This window comes from Macrosteles quadrilineatus, unplaced genomic scaffold (genome assembly GCF_028750875.1).
Source record: "Macrosteles quadrilineatus isolate MER2022 unplaced genomic scaffold, UCM_ALF_1.0 Scaffold_7__1_contigs__length_78375512, whole genome shotgun sequence".
Taxonomy (NCBI): Eukaryota; Metazoa; Arthropoda; class Insecta; order Hemiptera; family Cicadellidae; genus Macrosteles; species Macrosteles quadrilineatus.
The window spans coordinates 52,900,832-52,910,254 of NW_026542600.1; positions in this window are offsets into that span (position 1 = coordinate 52,900,832).

Consider the following 9,423-nt stretch of genomic DNA (forward strand, 5'->3'; position numbering starts at 1 on the left):
AAATGGAAGATTTTTTAGACGTTACAGGGAAATCCCAATTCGACGATAGTGTGGTTAAAATTACAAATCACTCCTATGTTCCCCACAACACTTTAGCAATAAATAATTCTGATGAAATTCGAATATGTATTAATAATCAAGATTTGCTAACTCTCCCATGTAGAAGTTATCTGTATATTAAGGGAGAAATTGAAAATCATGATAAAGGTCATTTTATAAATAATGCATTTGCGTTCTTATTTGATGAAATTAGATACGAAGTCGCAGGTAAAGAAATAGACATTGTAAGAAACCCAGGAATTTCTAGTCTTATGAAAATATTGAGCTCTTACAATAAAACTACTAAATTGTCAAATGTAGCATTTGATTCTGACACGAATTTAAAAGAGTTCCATAAAGGTGGCAAGTTTAGTACTTGTTTACCATTAGAACTGTTAATGGGTGTATTCGAGGATTTTAATAAGGTATTAGTAAATGTCAAACAAGAATTGGTGTTGAAAAGATCCAAAAATGATTTGAATTGTATATTAACAACCACTAGTGCTCCAGCCAGTGGCACTGCTGATACGATTCCCAAAATTACACTTAACTCAATTCAATGGGTCATGCCACATGTGATACCATCAGATGGAGAGAAGTTACAATTACAAAAGATGTTATTGCAAAATAAAAATTTGCAAATTGCATTTAGAAGTTTAGAGTTGCATGAACTTCCATCATATCCCAATACCACAAGACATACATGGTCAGTAAAGACGTCTTCAAGTTTGGAGAAGCCTAGGTATATTATATTTGGTTTCCAAACAGCTAGGGATAATAGTGCACGAAAAAGAACTGATGAATTTGATCACTGTAAATTAAAAAATCTCAAAGTATTTCTAAACTCTGAATATTATCCTTATAGTGATTTGAATCTCGACTTTGAAAATGGAGATGTCTCTAAAGCTTATGAGATGTTTATGAGGTTTAGAGAGACTTACTATAATACTATCCCAGATCCTATGATTAGTAGGGCTGAGTTTATGAAGAAATATCCACTAATTGTAATAGATTGTTCTAGACAGAACGAAACATTGAAGGAAGGAATTGTTGATATTAAATTAGAGATTGAAACTGCAGAAAATGTACCAGCAAATACATCTGCATATTGTTTGATAATACATGATAAAGTGTTTGAGTACAATCCTTTGTCAAATGAGATAAATAAAATGTAAATAAAAGATGAAAAATATTCAACAAGAATTGGTTGACTCTGCAAATCAAATAAGAGAGAAATATAGAGCTTTAAAACGTGGCAAGTTTCTAGAGGCTGAAGAGAGGTTCCAAACATTCCAACCTTTAATAGAGCCATTACAAGAATTAAAGAAAATCACATCAGAGAGGCCTCGAATGGAGATACTCCCAATGACTCCATCTAGAATATCAATGATACCAAGATTACAACCATTACAACCATTACAACCATCCACTCCACAGAAATTAGATTTTGGTCTTTTAGCATCAGACTATTTAGGAAATTACCTCAGTAAAAGTAGTATGACAGACACTACATATGGTATTAGACGAGAAGCAAATACATTTTTTATTGGAAATAAGGAAGTTGATATTGCCAATGATGATGTTACAGTTGCAAATAAAACTTACAAGGGGACAAAAGGCTTGTGGCAGTTGTTAACGTTAAAAGAACCTGAGAACTATACTCAGGCTGATTTGCAAAATTATAAAGAGATTTTGGAAGCTACAAATGGACATTTAAAGAGTTACAAAGATGGTGCACCAATTTCAAGTAATAGACATACTAAATATCTTAATATAATTAAACCTCTATTTAAATCTGTTGGTGAAGGTTTGAGACAAGTGACTGGTAATAAAATAGACTATATTTATTGGGATGATCCTAATGAGCTTGTAGATAGGTTAAGACTTCTTTGGCTAAGTCGCCAAGCCGGTAACTCAGGAGTGGATAATGAAATAGATTCCATTATTGAGGAATTGAGAGAAAGTGGAATTATTTATTAAATAAAAATATGTTTATAGATAAATTTTATCGTTTATATAATCCATATAATAAGCCTGCAGAACCCAGGGCTATTAATGAACCTACTTTAAATTTACAAGACGATAGTTGGAATTGTTTAAACCATAAAATTGGTAATGTTAAAGATGGGGAGTTTGTAGATGATGTATCAACTTTAGGACAGACATTAACTAGAAAAGGTGATGTCTTTTTACAAGGTAAAACTAAATATGAGTTTTTAGAATCTAAGAATAAAAAGTGGAATGCTAAAAAACAGAAAATTACTAATGTGGAAAAGGGTGAAAGTTTAGATGATGTGCCCACTTTACAACAGACTTTAATACGAACAGATGGTGGTACATTTGTACAAGACAATAAAAATTATGAATTTTTAGAATCAGAGAATGGTGTTTGGAATGCTAAGAAACGGAAAATTACTAATGTAGAAAAGGGTGAAAGTTTAGATGATGTGCCCACTTTACAACAGACTTTAATACGAAAAGAAGATGGTAAATTTATACAAGATGATAATAATTATGAATTTTTAGAATCAGAGAATGGTGTTTGGAATGCTAAGAAACAGAAACTTAGCAATTTGATGGAAGGTACAGATAGTAAAGATGCTGTGAATGTTTCACAAGTTCCAAAAATGGAAGCAGGCTATTGGAGTTTTTATAATAAAAGGTTAGTACGTGTTAAACCTGCCATTGATGAAACTGACTGTGTTATAAAAGAACAGACTATAACTTTTGATAAAAAAGAAAAATGTTGGGATGCCAAAAAACAATTTATAAGAAATCTACCAGAGGGGGAACATTCGGATGATATTTGTCTAATGTCACAAGCTATGCATTACGATGGATCAAAATTTGTATATGGAGAAAAAAATTTTAATTTGATGGAATATAATCCTGATTTATTAGTTGCTGACCCCACATCTTTGAGTGGATTTAAGTATATAGATAATAGACCATATATACCAGAAAACTATGTATTTAAAAGAATGGAAGATAATCTATTGATTGGGGCTAATGGTGATGTATTTAGAGTTACAGGAAAGGATGATGTTATAAAAAATGAATGAAATTGCATACGAACTTCATAAGCCTGCAAGAAAGAATTTCATTAGAAGGTCTTTTAAAGTATTGGGTATAAACGAAACTGTACAAATAGATTTAATTGATATGCAAAACTATGCTAGAGAGAATTCTGGCAATAAATATATTTTAACTTTAATAGATACATTTTCTAAAAAAGCTTATGCTGCTCCACTAAAGAATAAGACGGGGTTGGTGGTTACAGAAGCCATTAAAACCATTCTACCAAAGGGGGTTAAAAACATTCAATCCGACAATGGAAAAGAATTTTTTAATCAATATTTTAGCAAACTAATGAAAAAATTAAATATTAATCACTATCACACATTTTCTACAACTAAGGCTGCAATTGTGGAGAGGTTTCAGAGAACTTTAAAGAATTGGTTATATAGAGAATTTAGTGCTCAGGGGAGTTATAAATGGTTGGATTTACTTCCAAAGTTAATTCGAAAATATAATAATAAAGTGCATAGATCTATAGGTATGAAGCCTAACCAAGTGAATATTAAGAACAGTAAATATGTGCATGAGAGGTTGCATAAAAGGACTTCTAAAGTAGTGCAAGTTAAAAAGCCAAGATATAAGGTAGGTGATAGTGTGAGGATTTCCAAGTATAAACATGTTTTTAGTAAAGGTTATACTCCGAATTGGACAGGGGAACTATTTACAATAGCAGAAGTAAAGAATACAAAGCCTGTGACTTATATCTTGAAAGATGAAAATGGTAATATAATCAGAGGAGGATTCTATACAGAGGAGTTGTTAAAGACCAAGTATAAAGACATGTATTTAGTAGAAAAGGTAATTAGGAGAAAGGGTGATTTATTGTATGTCAAATGGCTTGGGTTCCCAAGTAGCCAGAACTCATGGATTTCCACAAAGGATGTCCAAGGGAGCATGCCCGCGACCAGGAGCGCGCCCACGCCATGAGCCGAGTTCGCACATACATGATTTTGAAATAGAAATATAATATATCAACTGGAAAGGGGAATGATAGATGTACTAGCAATTGTGCATGGGGCAGAGGGGAGTGGTGAGGGGGTGAGTGGTGAGGGGGGAGGGGGGGAGTTGGCCCAAAAACCTCGCGCCCCAAAAAACGGCGGCGACAACCTATACTACTATCATACTTATTATAATGTTTACTTTCGTACAATTTATATACTTCACGAGAACCATGCTATTTCAAAGAAACGACACCTTTATATTTTCATGTTCAAGTATGGATGGCTTTAACGGATGTGATTGGTGATATAGCGCATCCCTGATGTGATATTATATTGTATACGTGATGCAATATCATAGTATATCCGTGCTGTAAACAAATTTTTCATGAAATTCGCGCTTGAACACATTTAGAATTTAATTAAAACTATTTTAAATATAAAGGAATATTTTATTAATTGATTCTGTCAAATGTGTAACAAAACGTTAAGAAATTATGAAAGTACCAACAACCAGGATCATTGGGGACATCAAAACAGCTGTACGCGATTAAAATGAATACTGTGCAAAAATCGCGTTCTGATAGAAAACCGTTATCGTTAATGAAATTATGTTCGTTGGAATAAGCCAAATAGAAAATTCGTGAGTGTATTAGTAGAGAAGGGATGGCCAATATTGCATCAGCATTCTACGCACATGTGATCTTAATATGCTACTTTGTAGATCGAGCAAGGCATCAAATATCTATCTCAGGTTTGTGAAACACCTTGCCAAGAACCGTTGGGACGTGAGATCTACTACTCCTAATGTCCTTTTAATTGAACTACTAAGGCTGAAATCCGTAAAATACTTTTCTAAGGATGGTCTCTTAAATTGACCCGTGCATTTTTGAAGCTTTGCATGGAGGAGTCTTGATAGATTATGGGCATAGGTACTTACGTATTATACCGACCACACCTAATAATTATAACCTAACATAACTAAAGGGTGGTTAGGTAAGGCTAGGAAGATTTTTTAATTGAGGCCTAAACTATTTATTAAAATATTAATTAAAAGTCGATTTATCGGTGTGGTCAGTATAATACGTAAGTAACTAGGCATAGCAAAGGTGTAGCCAGTGTGTTTTCTGCGTTTTGTAATCCTATACACCATGACATATGACTATAAAGTCATATGGTTGTTAACTATTATTATATTATTTTTGTAAACAAACTTACTAGTAAACAAACTAACTTGTAGTTCATTAAATGGAATTCTTCATCTAAAGATTTAGTTTTATTTTAAAACAAGAAACATGGTGCCGAAACAAAGAACCATAAATAAGAATAAAGAAAGACAATGTTCTCCATTCAGAGAGGTTACAGACAACATTGATTATGATAATGATGAGATGAATAATCAAGACTTGCCAATGAACATAAAACCACTAAAGCCACTGTTAGTTACCAGTGGTAGTGAAATGACAAATAAGTGGAATTTATGGCGGAAACAATTTCAGTGGTATGCTACTGCTGTCAATTTAAAGAAGAGGACATTAGAGAAACAGATATCTACTTTTATGACAGTACTTGGAGAAGATGGAATTGAACTCTTTTTGAGTATTTTGATATTGATGAAAAATCTACTAGCTTGGATGATATTATTGCAAAATTTGATTCGTATTTTGAAAGGAAATCAAATGTCATATATGAACGTTTTGTCTCCAACAATCTAAATCAGGGTAAAGGAGAAACTTTTAATGATTTTTTAACTAAAGCGTCTAACCAAGCAAATAAATGCTCGTATGGAACAATGAAGGATAGCTTATTACGAGACAGGCTGGTTTGCGGAATCAATCATGACAACACTCGCCAAAAACTATTTCATGAAGAAAATTTGACGCTTGAAAAGACAATAAACATCTGTAAGACTTCTGAAGAAGTAGAATTTCAGCTATCTACAATGTCTGAAAAGAAATGCTGCAACGTTTATGCAGTTAAAGGAAAAGAAACTTTAGATGAGAAGCAAGAAGAAAAAACACTAAGCAAAAAACAAGAGGATAACACCTTCACTTGCAGTCGCTGCGGATATCGCCATGGCCCTCGAGCTTGTCCTGCTTACCAAAAGAAATGCTCTAACTGTGGTATCCCTGGCCACTTCTCTACGGTATGCAGCTCAAAACCAAATAATCGAGTGAAATCATTAAAAACTAAGGACTCCGATGAACATGGTGAAGTATTCGATTCAACACTCAGACCAAATTAGATACAGGAGCACAATGTAATGTAATAAGTAAAACTGTTGCATTAAATAGTAGTTTAGAAATTAATGGTTCTAAGATTAAACATTTGATTTCATACACAAATAACAAGCTACCGGTGCTCGGTGAATGCACTGCAGCTGTAGAAACAATTAACAAACAACGACAAAAAGTCAACTTTATTGTAGTTGATGGAAATTATCCAGCGATTTTAGGTCGAGATTCATGTCAGACATTGGGATTTGTTAAAAGGGTACATGAATTACACGCTAGCAATCTTGATGAAAACCTATTCAATGGGATAGGGTGTTTGAACAATTATGAATATGACATTCCAAAGTTTTCTCTGCTCTCAATATAGCAGGTCTTAAGCTCAACAAAGACAAATGTATTTTCAAAGCACAAGAAATCAAATTCTTGGGACACATAGTTTCTGGAAATGGCCTCCTTCCAGATCTTACTAAGATTGAAGCTATACAAAATCTAAAACAGCCCTCAAATGTAGCCGAGCTACAGCGATATCTTGGCATGGTAACTTACTTGGGTAAATTCATTAATAACTTTTCAAAGTTGACAGAGCCTTTGCGCAAACTACTGAACAAAGGAATAGCCTGGGTTTGGGATTTTGATCAAAAGACAGCATACAAAAAGCTAAATGAAGCTCTTGCGTCACCTCATTTGCTCCGTTACTTTGACCCAAAACTTCCCATAACATTATCAGTTGATGCAAGCTCACACTCTGTTGCATCAGTGCTCCTACAGGAAAATCGGTCAGTAGCATATTCTTCCAAATCTCTAACTAAAACACAGCAAAGTTACAGCCTAGAGAAAGAGGCTCTAGCAATTTCAGTTGCATGTAAGAAGTTTCACGAATATGTATGGGGATCACAAGGTCTAGTACAGTAGTTGAAACTGACCATAAGCCTCTTGAATCGATCTTTAAAAAACCCTTGCATGACACCCCTCCAAGAGTTAGGCGTATCGTTATGTAGATAATACAATCCAATCCCTACAATCCAAGAATTGTTTATAAGAAAGGGACAGAATTATATATTGCGGACACACTGAGTAGAGACTGCATAAATCAGGCTACCCCTGAAGAAGAACTTTCTTTTGCAGTAGACTTGGTAATATCCATGCCAAAAGAAAAACTTAAGGAGGCTCAACATCTCACGGAAAAAGAAGCTGAACTCTCCAAACTTAAGCACATCATTCTAAGTGGTTGGCCTGAAGAAAAATCTGAATTGCCAGAAGAGCTACACAAGTATTGGAATAATCGGGATGAACTAGCTTAGCTGTTCATGAAAATATAATTTTTAAAGGGGAAAAATATTGCTTCCCATGCATCTTCGTCCACTTACACTAAAACAGATCCACCTAGGACACAGAGGAATACAAGACTCACTAAATTTTGCTCGAGAATACGTGTTCTGGCCTAACATGACAAACGAAATAAAAAATTATGTTTTGAACTGCAAAATATGCTCAAAGCTCCAAAAAGATAATAACGAGGAAAAATTATTACAGCAAAAACTACCTACTAGACCGTGGATGGAAATAGGAACTGACATTTGCCACATATCCGGTAAAGATTTATTTTGTTGTTGCGGATTCCTACTCTGGTTTTTATGACATTGTTGAGTTAAAATCTACAACATCTTCAAATGTTATTACTGAACTCAAAAAGTTGTTTTCAGTACATGGAATTCCTGAGACGTTATTATCAGATGGAGGTACTCAGTTCAATTCATTCGAGTTAAACAATTTTGAAAAAGAGTGGCAATTCAATAAAAGGGTTTCAAGTCCTTTGTTTGCAAGATCAAATGGATTAGCTGAACGGTATTTTCAAGAGGCTAAACTCATTCTTAAGAAATGTCTAGAAGAAAAGACGGATGTATACCTAGCTCTACTTCATCAAAGAAATATACCCCGGAAAAATCTTGGATCTCCAGCTCAAAGATTATTGGGGCGCAGAACAAGGACACTGCTCCCTAGCACAGATCAAATTCTGCAACCTAAAATAATTCAAAATGTTCACAATGAATTGCAAAATATTCGGGAAAAATCCAGACAATACAGTAACAGAACAAAAAAGAACAACTTAGAATTTGAAGAAGGAGAAAAAGTTCTGTATAGAAAAGAACACAGAGAATGGCAGCCAGCTACAGTCGTAAGAAAAGGTCCAGAGCCAAGATCATACCTTATAGAAACTCCAGATGGGAATATTAATCGAAGGAACTCTTGATTTTTGAAGAAACGTTTTTGTGCCGTTGAAGAACCGGCAGAAGAAAGTAAAGTGAACGGAAGTAAAGCTGGAAATGGAGTTAAAGATGTAGATAGTAGAAAGTCATCACGAAGAGTAAATCCTCCCAAAAGACTTGACTTATAAGTGAAGAAGGGAGATGACATATGACTATAAAGTCATATGGTTGTTAACTATTATTATATTGTTTTTGTAAGCAAACTTACTAGTAAACAAACTAACTTGTAGTTCATTAAATGGAATTCTTCATCTAAAGATTTAGTTTTATTTTAAAACAAGAAACACACCACAAACGTGTTTAGTCGAGCTGTCTGTAAATATATATCAGACAAGATTTACAAGATTTTGGAATTAGGGACTAATAGCCCTATAAACGTGATTAGTGACAGCCACTTCCTCAGGATAATTCTTATTTCATTATACAACTCATTTGAAAATTTAAAAATTTAACATTGGCCTTATGGGTTCCTAAGTAACTATGTTGGTTGAACAAAATAACAAGAAAAAAATAAACAAAATACTTGTAACATGTGTTTATAACTAGCCATCTACAGTATACTAGGCAATTACAAAATACAGTACAATGGGAAAAACGTTAGTTGTAACTATTGAGCAAAGATTACACTGAAGATTACTCGACATAGGAGAAAATAAATAGAGTGAGTGTTTCTTATTGGTGACGTTTGAGTGCACTGGCGTCAACTCAATGTTTAACTCTTATTTAAGGGTAGATTTTAAACATTTTATTCACTCTATTATTGTTTACAAAATTAGGACAGCTGTATTCAGTTGATTTCCTATTAAAGTTAATTGTATTATAATCATCTTTATAGTAAGAAAACGCTTGAATCGGACTTATCTGTCT